General features: G+C 41.7%; 1 long non-coding RNA gene across 1 annotated transcript; it reads left to right on the top strand.

Annotated features, from left to right (window-relative positions):
* The first annotated feature begins 5,563 nt into the window (after window positions 1-5,563).
* LOC306913856 lies at window positions 5,564-10,265 on the top strand. The gene is made up of 3 exons (XR_013788597.1): window positions 5,564-5,912; window positions 6,231-6,292; window positions 6,691-10,265. It is a non-coding gene; the product is annotated as an uncharacterized lncRNA (long non-coding RNA).
* Window positions 10,266-11,672: the final 1,407 nt, after the last annotated feature.

Here is an 11,672-nt window from a genome sequence, read left to right as displayed (position 1 = left end):
CTGTTGGATTTCTCAGATTCTACACTGATTGGCTAACATTGCCTTTTCAGGAGTGGCCCGTTTTGTACGAAATGCTGCACATGTCCTGCTCATCCAGAATTCTATCCTCATGCTATGAGTGATCTGGCTCTGCATTTCCTCAACAAAATGAAGAAAATTGTTGCAAAAAAATAACAAACAAAAAAACAGGTTTATATTACTCCTAAACATTTTGCCAAACATCTCACACAGTCCTATCCTCCTGGTGGAGACCTGTGCCCAGAAGGGCACTTTTTCTAGTTATATATGTGATGTATGTCATGCTTTTTGTTATTGCTTAATGTAAGTCGCTCTGCTAAATGCCTAAATTGTAAATTGTAATTGTAAATGACAGCAGGCAGTATCACACAGTATTGGACACATCATGATGTGACCAGAAGATATGAGACCAGGACAAAAGAAACAGATCGGCATCTGTCGATCATATCATGGCGTCAAGTGTATCAGTCTAGTACATACATGTACTGGGTCAATCAGATAAAGATCAATCACATTATCATAATTTTAATGGGCACAGACAGATTACCTGTAATTAGAGTATGTAGAGTACTTTACTCCCATTATACCTGTGGTCTGTTATTATTACCCAATCCTGATCACTAATGAATGAATGATAAACCTGTTGAAGCAGGAGAGAAGTTTATTCAATTACACCTAAAAGGAATTCAACTATGTAATGGAGTTACTAATGTGTGTTCGTGTGTGTGTGTGTGTGTGTGTGTGTGTGTGTGTGTGTGTGTGTGTGTGTGTGTGTGTGTGTGAGTGTGAGTGTGAGTGGTATGTGCGCGTGCGCGCGTGCGCGTGTGCGTGAGTGAGTGAGTGAGTGTGTGAGAGAGAGAGAGAGAGAGAGTGTGTGAGAGAGAGAGAGAGAGAGATTTGTATTTTGTTTGACACACCCTCAGTGTGAGTAAAAGACATTCTGGGAAAGTCTGGGGGGGGGGGGGTGTTTGTATTAGATAAAACATGTGGGAATCAGGATTGTTGTGTCATAGTGTCTCGTAACTAAGCCTGGCTAGATTATTGTGTAGCCTGCCGGGAGGTGAAAGGGAGGTACATTTCCCAGCTTTCCTGGTGTACAGTAGGCCTACAGGAAATGTGGTGTTTTTTATTTGTGCTGTTATTTGTGTTATTGTTTGAATGTGGCAATTCGTGGTCTACTTTAAACCAAGAAAGAAAGTCAGTATAGGCAGCAAGGCTTCCAAGGCTGTTTCAGTTACTAGAATGTATGACAGTTTATATATGACCATAAATGTATACACTTCCCACAGAACGTAGATGATTAATTTCAGAGGACAAAGGGACAGTGAGTAGGCTCCCAACACTGCCTACCCAGTAGCTGTGTGTGTGGGCTACAGTGTGCGTGTCGGGACTCGGGAGAGAGATATTCTTTGTTTGGGTGCTTAGTCACTATAGCCTGCATGACCCAGCCACTCTGCTGCTTTTGGCAAGCCTCCATGCATCCCTCTGACGACACACTTCCCTTCATCCTTATCGGATAGGCTGGAGGCTATAAAAGCACACTCTGCGGCTCAGCCCATTTACTATTCATTCCCCATTCATTCAAGCTTCAGTCGGTGTTCAGAACTTGAGTGCGGAATCTGTTAGTTACAGTCTTACAGACCCTACAACACGGGTAGAAGGTGTGACAAGAGAGCACAGGTTTTGTGAAAGCTGCCTGGTGGCTCTGTCTCGTCCCCGGGATCGAGGAGAGTCGTGTGTGGGACAGGAGATAAGCATCCTCTGCCCGTTGTGCCTTCAGGTGCCTCGGGTGACGTTAAGATGACAGCGGTTGTCAGGGTTGACGAATGTATCTTTGATCGCAATTTATCAGTAAGGGTCCCGGAGGACGCCAGGACATTTGATCAAGATGATGTTGACGACGATGATGATCGTGAGGTGACAGACAACGAGTCTCTTCCAGAGAGGCCACCTGTTGAGGAGACAGATTCAGCGTCTAGGGGGAAGTTCCATCGGTCGTTGAAGCGAGCCTGGAAAAAGATAACGGGAGATAACGGAAGCCAGAGGAAGGGAGCACGTAAGTAGTTTTTATGTAGATTAGATACACAAAGCACAAACATAGCTACTACAATTGACATCCGTAGAAAGGTAGACCTACATAGACCAAATATATTAATAGAAAAATCACACCTGTGTGAAGTGAGGGGCGCTAATATCTATTCTATGTCTAACTCATGTTGCTATATGATTAGGTGATGTAATGGTGATGTAAAACAAACACGGACAAAACAAACATTAAATTCTCTTTATTGTCAATGACATTTAATGTTTGTGTTAGGGACAAGGTGACGTAAATTTCCCTTCATTGTCAATGGCGTTTTTAATGTTTGTTTCACTAAAAACAAACATTAAACCTGTATATAGGAGGCCCTCAAAAAAGAGATAGAAATTGGACAAGCAACTGTAAATTAGAAATACACTCTGTCGAGCTGCCAACTTGCGAGCAGAGCGTGCAACTTATCTCTCACCACTACAATTGGTTCTAAATATTTTAAGTTTCCTATATATAAGTTTGAAACTCAAATTGGTTACGTCATCCACATATGTCGGTGTTGTCCCTCGGAACCACCGTTTTTACATAAACATACATAGTACGTCATCAGCCAATCCCTGATTGGCCGAGCGACACCACCAACATACGGAGCCAATCCAATTGGCCACCGACATACGCAGCAAGCTGCCAACTTGAGCTCTGATTGGCTGAGCGACGCCACCAACAATAGGCCTACACAATACACATACACAATCCCTGATTGGCCGAGGGGACCACCAAAAATTCACAATCCCTGATTGGCAGTCGGAAACAGTACTTGTACAAGTAATAAACAAAACAGTAGGCTTGTCCAGCCCATAGCAATGATTTCATTGGCTGAGCAAAGTACATATTGAAGATAAAAGTGAGGGCAGAAAAGTGAAGACGGAAAAGTGAGGACGCAAATTGTGATTGGCCAGAATGAGATGACGTATGATGACGAGAGCACCTCTCACTTCACACAGGTGTAATTTATTTTGCTACACTTGAGAAATTCAAAAGCCTACCAGTGTTTAATTAAATTGAAAACAAACTTTAAAACTTTCGTATTTTGGCTTTGAGTTGATTACCTACATTTGCTAGCCACAATATGGTTCAAAATAAAATTGGTAATCTGTTTGTTGCATTTCTGTTGATGGTGCGCTATGGGTGTAAGCACACCTAGGATTCCATGCGCGGACAAAAGCCGCTGTCTTCCGGGTTTTTAGACAGCTGGTGGATGGAAATGAAGCTCCACCCACGCGGCAGATTACCGCGTCGGCCAGATTCCCGGAAAAGCTTGCCCCCGCGGCCACCGTGGGTGGAGCTTCATTTCCATCCACCAGCTGTCTAAAAACCAGGAAGAGACGCTGGCAGACAGCGGCTTTTGGCCACACATGGAATCCTAGGTGTGCCTGCAGCTGAATTTCGGAACACACTTTAAAAATAACATTGGCTAATGATGTGTTCTTTTTCTTTCAACAGATGTTATGTCTAATGACGACTTCAGGGACTTCATGATGTGGTGTTACATATAGGATTTGAGCGGCTCTGATAACTTTACCCTGGATGATGTGAGAAGATCAACTCAATGTGATAATAAGTGTAATGCAATGCCAATAAGAGACAATATGTTGAGTGGGCCGACATACCTTTGTTGGCAAACCCATGTGGATCACAATGTTTTGATTGATTGAATACTTTATTAGTCAGAAATGTAAACAGCACGTCCTGGTACAGTCAGAGACATTTCAGGCTAAAATGATACCACTTGTCTTGTTTCCATTGTGGTCCTATGTATTCAATTCATCAACATATAGCATAAAAATAACACAAAAATACTTACATCATCAACACATATAAAACACTATATGTATCAAGGAGGAAAAGGGAAAATGTCAACAGTACCTGTCACCTGCTTTATATGGAAAAATGTAGTTTACCTCCCCTTGTGGTCTCCTGATAGATGGATTTTCAAGCCTCTTTTGAAAGAAGCCAGTGATCTACATTTTGCTACATGCTGCACCTGTGATGTTCCTTTTTTACTGACACCAAGTTTAAAATAAGAATTGAATGCACAGAATATCAATACGAAGCAACTGAAAAACACCTTAGGCTATTTCAATGGTAGTGGATGGAGAGAAAGGATTTTTGTCCAACCACGCATGGCAACCAATGGGTGCGAAGAGGGGCACAACCACAGGCCCCTGTTTTGGGAGGTCTGAAGCTTAGTTTTTAGTGACATTGACCATATGCACATGCACCGCGGCCATCTTGGCAGCAAGGTGGTAACTAGCTGCAATTTCTCATTGACAGCCCATACATCCAAACAGAAAAGTCCTATCTGATTGTATTAAATAACGTCAAACTCACCAACATTGCAGCTGTACGAAAAGCTTGAATTATCCTCTTTCCATCTGCAAAGCGTTTTTTTCAAAAACAAGTGTTGGGAGTTTGGAAGTGCTCGTTGGATATCACTCAACAGCCCTGCGTGCCACCTGTTTTTAATTTGCACATAATGCAGGGGGCAGTAGGAAGTTGCTTTACTGAAAACGAGCGCTTCCAAACTCCAACACTACTGTATATCGTCAACTCTGACCGTGAAATGAAATCATTGAATTTACATTACTATGGGAATGTTTGGACCCCAAAAAACACCATAGGGCATATTCCTTGTTATGAAACCTTTGTTGTTAGCCTACTTGATATTTGATTTTGTACAAAATGTTTCTTATTTCAATGAGCAGTTGGCCTGTAGCACTTGCCCTAGCCCCGACGACCTTACATGGGTATGCAAAGGCTTAATACTTAGATAGCTTTTTATGTAGACTTTTATGTAGACTTATAGCATTTTATGTAGACATAGCACTATGACTATACATATGCATAGTTTCATTATATAGATATTCCACTGTTACGTTCTTAGCTTACATGTACATTCATGAATGTACATGTACATTCATGATAACTACCTTTTTTATGTATATGATGTATTCCCATGCTTTTTGTTCTTGCTTAATGTAAGTCGCTCTGGATTGAACACATTTATGTATTATTATTATTACTACATATTATATATTTTTATTTTTTTAAAGAAAGCCTAACCCAAATGTCTCTCCACCTTGTGCTGCACTGTTCATGGCTAACCATGTGGCTAACCACTGATTTATAGGAATACATATAGCCTACTATGCAACTTAGTTCAGCAATTTAATAGATAAAATTATCTCATAGGCCTACTGTTTCTACAGAAGTCAACCAAGATCATTCTAAATGCATCGTGTCGTGCTAATAAATAAGTTGATGAGGCAGTAAGTTGTCCGTCTTTGTTCCCTGGAGTGTGCAGTCCAGTTGAAAGATCTCTCTTTTTGAAATAAATTTCATATATGATGCCTATGCCAAAGAAAAGTTAATGGGCCATAAGCATCAAGCAATCTAGATTAGAAATCCCATCACTCGGAGGGATGGTAATGAGGTGGTGTTGTAATTGGCTATCTGGTTGTCAGGTAGTTGTCAGGCACTAAAGTGCAAATTGTTTTAGACAAGATAGGCTAGCCCTAAAGAACCAGCTGTCCTCTAGATGCTTAGGCTACTCAAATGTTTTTATGTAGCCTAATGATATAGATTCTGTTCAAATTGATGCAAACGTGCGTTTGTCCTATGTTGACCACAAACAATAAACCCAGCTGCAAAAAATTCCAGCAATCACATGGCTGCCAGAAACATTCAGTGTTGACTCATGACGGATAAGGTTTGTCTTCTTGACCTCCCCAAAGAATAGATTTACAACTCGAGGCTGCCTGCAGCTGTCAGTCATGTTTGGCTGTGATGATCTTTGTTCAAGGTAAATATTTAGGTGGAAGTATATGCTTGGCACAAATGTAATTTATTTGAAGACAAACAAAAGGAACAACTGTGTAAATGTGTATTGCTTTCCAACATGCCACTTTATTAGGGGTAGTTTATCTGGTTTAAATGTGGTTATTATTTGTCTCTTTTAAATTGCTCTACCTTTGATGCTGATACCAGATCTTGGCCATGGGTTGCCCTTGTAAAAGAGATTTTTATATCAATGGTACTTCCTAGAAAAATAAAGGTAAAAAAATGAAACAAAACACATTTCCAGATGTTTTAAACATTCCTCATTTCATTTCCCCAACAGACTCCTGTTTGTCTCTGTGGTGGTCTGGGCATTGTTTGCCGGGAATTCAGTTGCTATGAGTGGTAAGAGCAAATATTTCTGATAGTGTAATGTTTCGGAATCCTTGGAAAATACATGTCTGGGGCACTGTTGGATGTATAGCCATAACATACACAACTGGTATATGTTATTGAACATTTTCTCCATGGAAAACCAGCTAAAACAGATATGATATCATCTATGGCATACGCCCTGAAAACATATATCTCCCTTATGGACAGTCTAATATAATTACATATTTAATATAGTTACATTATCTAATCATGTTTGACATGAACAATGCCTTTAGAGATGTAAAGGGGTTTATGCATCGTTTCTAAAAACAAATCTTAGTATCATGTTTGTACTATAATCTATCATTCTGAATGTGTTGACAAGATGCACTGGAAAGACTTATTCCAACATTGTATTTCTGTTTAAGCACGGACCGCAGGAAATGCCCTGGACGAAAATGGAGAGGAGCAAAATAGCTGGAGACCCTTGCACAATCGATACATTCCCAGGCATTATCAGCCCTTCTCTACCGGTCTGCTACACCCCCAGACTGAAGTAATTCCCGGAGTGGATACTGATGAGGGAAGCAAGAGAAATGTCTTCAGAAATGGTGCTTCCGTCACTGACCACCATTTAGACCCTGTCCAGTCTACACACGGTATCCTGAAACACCATCGGAGCAGTGCTGAGAACAGCCAGATCAAGATCCCGGCACAAACCTTCACAGTACAAGGTAGTTACGGCTCAGGTGACGGGAAGTCGGTGGACAGCAGCAGTCCCTCTCAGAATACAGGACAAGCCATTTGGAGACCGTTAAGTCACCTTATCACTTGCACACAGACACAAAGCAAGGCTGACGGTGAACCTGGTAGATTTGCAAACATTCAAATCAGTGGCTTCTTTGGCAGACGACCTGCTGCACCCACTGGACGTGGTTCTTTCCACCAAGAAGTAGAGCCTGGAAGGCTGGTGTCTCGTGGGCTCCCACCAATTTATCGAAGATCATCTGAGAAAAATGTTACTGCCGTCAGTTCTTTACGTCAGCCCTCCAACAGTCTTTCAGCATCTGGAAAGTCCAGTAATGTCCTGGAACCCAATTATGGCCAAAGGAAAGTTTCTGAAACTGACTCACCAGTAGCCACTGAAAGCAGAACTGACCTTCACTCTGAGCGCACTTCTCCAAAAGCCCTTTTGCAATACTCTCCTCATTTCCCCATTTCATCCCACAGTGCTAGTAGCTTTAAGAGTAGCTCACTCCCAACTGCAGGGATGCGTTACGCCGGTGTTGTCTCCCACAGCCATAAGCACACAATTAAACATGCTGTGCCTCGGACCTGGCATACATTGCAGAGAGACTGGCTTCTCAAATCTCAAACAGCAGGTTACTCAGGACCCAGCAGCAATAATTTGAATCCCTTTGTTACTAAACACAATCATATAATAATGAGGAATGTCTCTCAAGGTGTTGGTGAGAAACCACCACACAGAAAGTCGTATCTGTTCACAGTGCCTAAGACATATTCTGTCAGAGATGAGACGGCTCGTATAGTTACAGCCGACGGGGTGAAAACCTCCAACAGACTGGATAGTTCTCCCTCTACATCGAGCCACATTGCCACCCCCCTTGATCCCAAGAATAATAGCTCTCCATCTGCTTTTGGCCAGCAACAGAAAGACAGAGCTATGGAAAGTTCTTCCCCTAGCAGTGAGACACCTATAATAAGGAACCTGGTATTCTCAACCCAACTTGGAGGATCTACATATGGTTCCAAACCTGGAGAGTCCTCACAAAATCAGACAAAGTGGTCTACTATGTATGAAAGGGCAGAACTGTCTGTTTCTTCCCCCAACAATTCAGATGGAAGGACCAACTCTCCGATATACCGTTACACCTTTGACAAGACCGTAGATGACCATGGAATGAAAAGCACAAATGTGCATCCCTCTGGGTTTCAAAAGTATGGCTTTGGCCAGAGAGTAGTCATCACAACGCTAAACCCTCTAACTGAAACAGAGAGGATACTCACAGACTATCCTGGTGGTCATGATGCCAAAGGACATCCCAGTGCATATCACACCATGAAAACGGTAACGGTGGGGTCAAACACCGCATCTACCAGTGGATTTCAATCCAAGACACCTGTTAATGCCCCTGCTTTTCTTGAATTCAAAGTTACACCTAAGACCATTCCATTAGATGATGTACAAAATATGTCTATTTCCTCACCAAGGGCTCTGGATTTTGGCCTAAAAGAGGTAACTGAGAACTACACCACTACAGGCAGTAACCCAGACGAGAGAACTCCATCCTCCAGCACTGCCGGCTCTGAGCAGATAGAGGGAGCTAAAGCTTCACTTATATCAGCCACTGGAACTGACAAGACAGACATATTATTCCAGCAGGGAACCGCTGGTGTTAAAGCAAACCCACCACAGATATGGCAACGTAAATTCAGAATATATAACAGAAGATCTGAACCCCATTCTTTCAAATCTAAGTACAGGCTATATCCAATAGTTAAAAGTTCTATCCACAGAAACTCTGGTATTTTCAGGATTGGTGGTAAAATGATTAAGACACAAGACAAGCGTGATATGATAGGGCCAGGGGTCAAAAATGAAGCATTACCCGATAGAAGCTTAATCACTGATTATGGCGCTGGTTCTAATGCCCACATTCCTTCCACTTACAATATGATTCAAAGTTCTACTTCAACCAAAGATGATGAAAAGAATATTTTGGGATCAAAGTCTGTCAGTGACGAATGGTTCTCAAAGGGCCATCTGGTGTCTAATGTCAATAAAATGACCCCTGGTGAACCTGAGCAAGCTCGTATTAATGCAATGACCACCATGCGTACCTTTAATGTCATTGTCCAGCGCAGAGAAGACCACGAACAGCGTCCAGATAAAGTAGCAAACACAGAATCGATCCAGAGCCATGGCTATAACGGTCACAACTACAAAGATAATAACAAAACATTTGCATTTGGGGGAATTCAGTCGGATCAAAGCAATAGTGCTACCACACAGGACAAAACACATGACGGGGAACAGAATGTAACCGCAGCCCTACCAACCCCTGAAGGCTCTTCCTTTGATTCTGGTTCTGCAGGGAACCACAAAGAACTTTCATATAGTACAGGATTCACCATCTCAACCATAAACCATACAACTCCCAGTAATGGCAAACCAGTTCAAATGGCTGCCCGCCTTCTGAAGAAGCAAAACGTATCCATCAGCATGGTGAGAGGGAGCAGGCGTGTCAAAGGCCAAAATAATATAAAACCCACTAACAGTACCTCCTCGCTCATTACTAGGAACGGCAGAAATGCATTCATAGTCAGGCGACCCAAAACCCCTCTTTGGTTTGAAGCGCTTCGGCACATTGATGTTCTGGGAAGTGCGTCTTTTAGCGGGGCCAGTACTAAAACCCAGAGAAACAACATGACACCTGATATAGAGTCTGTCTCCAACACTACAGCCTTAATCAATCAAAACGTGAGGAATCAAGATCCTGATCAATCTCCTGGTAACGAGGAGCATCACGGGGCCTCCTCAGTACATCACGAAGATGCGATGATACACCGTATGGAAGAGAGCGGTGGAAGTATAGAAGTAGATTCTGAGGGTGAAATGAGAAGGAAGGAAAACAAACCGGCTGTTGGCGTTGAAGTAGATGCAGACAGTGAGAGGAGAAATCAAAGTGGACATCAAACACCAGTTAACAGTAACGATGCCACTCTGAGACGAGGCACAAACTCATTCTTGGAAATGGAGGAGGGAAGTTTCCGTCTTTCTGATGCATTGTCAGTGATGTCCTCTGATGCCTCAATGAACACTGTATCTGAAGATGTGTCAAAATAAATTGCCAAAGAACATTTGCTGTTAGCATCTTTGATGAAATGAAACGGTCATGTAAAGATTATTTTTGATGAGAAGACACTAACTAAGCACAAGAATAAAATGTTTTGGGTGGAAAAATACTTGTTTGGCTTTTGTCTGTCAAGCAGGAACATTAACCTCTGTAGTCTTAATGCCTGTATGAATAGCAGGCCACTGTGTAGTCCCCGATATATTTGGGGAAAGTTGGGTAATTGAAACGTAACAAGTAACAACTGTTTGCATTTGATTTAAACTATTAGGACTACTGGATGTGTGGGGTCAATCTTGGGCATCTTGATATTGAAAAAAAAAGAAATGATCAATAAGACTTCAAGTTCAAATCCTTTTTTGCCGAGATAGTCAACTTGTTGGTCTTATGCAGGGAACCCAACCAGTGTACCCCAGCATAGCCAATAAGCTACACCAATAATTATTTACGAATTGGTTTAGCTCATCACATTTTTACAAAATGACTTATTCCAACTGTGACCTCAATTGAAATCGACAGTTAGTCTACAAGTGAAGTCCAAATCATAGCTTTAGCTAAGTAGTCTATGAAGCTTAGCTTAATATCTCATCTCCTGAGAGCAATTATGAAACCAGGAATTATTCTCTGTGGGAAAACTAGAGGTTAAATGTGGTTTTCTGAGCAAAATGTTTTGCCTGGTTGGGAAAATATGTGCAGTTCTGGTTAAGCGGATGAAGACCATACTTTTTTTCTTTCTTTTTTTGTGATGAAATAATGTTTTTCCCATTCTTTGGGACCCCATAGCCAGACAGTGGGTATCCAGTATGCTGACAAAGACTTTCCATTCACTTTCGGAGCTTACAAAGAGGTTTTTTGGCATGCTGGCCTCTGAGTAGACATGCCAGGAAATGGAAAATGTGATAGTATCTCTTCTTATGGCAGTACCAAACAAACTACAAAGAGAATGCAAGGTAAACAAGTTATGTGGTTTGTGCTGATTGACCTCAACTATTGTTAAGTGAAGAGTTTGAAAAGGAAGCTGGAGGGCTATAATAATCGTGATCAAAATAACTAGTCAACTAATATGTTATTGTACACTCCTCTTTGTTGCCTTTATTTAATTAATTTGCTGGAGGATATTGAAACAGGCCACCCATAGTGACATGATTATGCATTTACAGTAGGCGCAGGTGTTATGTGCGCCACTAGATGGCATTAAGCGTCCATTTTATTATCACCAGGGGCGTTAAAAAAAGTATGTTTTAGCTCTCACTATGAAAATGTCCTGAAGTGCCATTATAAGGAAAAAAAAGAACATTACACCCAAGCAGACAGGAAGAACTGCACAGTTGCTCTCTATGAGTGGATTTTACATTGGTTAATGTTTTGTTGCATATTTCTGGGCCTGCATAAAGTTGTTCAAAACCCACTGTCCAGTATCTCACCAATATAATTTCAATTTGTTATAATGCACACAGCTATACAACCAACCAACCAACCAACCGGCAATCCCATTCTCTTCCAGGGGGCATTGGATTCATGCAAACTTGCAAAGC

The sequence above is a fragment of the Electrona antarctica genome, assembly GCF_951216825.1.
Source record: "Electrona antarctica genome assembly, chromosome: 21".
Taxonomy (NCBI): domain Eukaryota; kingdom Metazoa; phylum Chordata; class Actinopteri; order Myctophiformes; family Myctophidae; genus Electrona; species Electrona antarctica.
The sequence above is the reverse complement of the archived record's forward strand: the minus strand, read 5'-3'. Positions and strand labels throughout refer to the sequence as shown.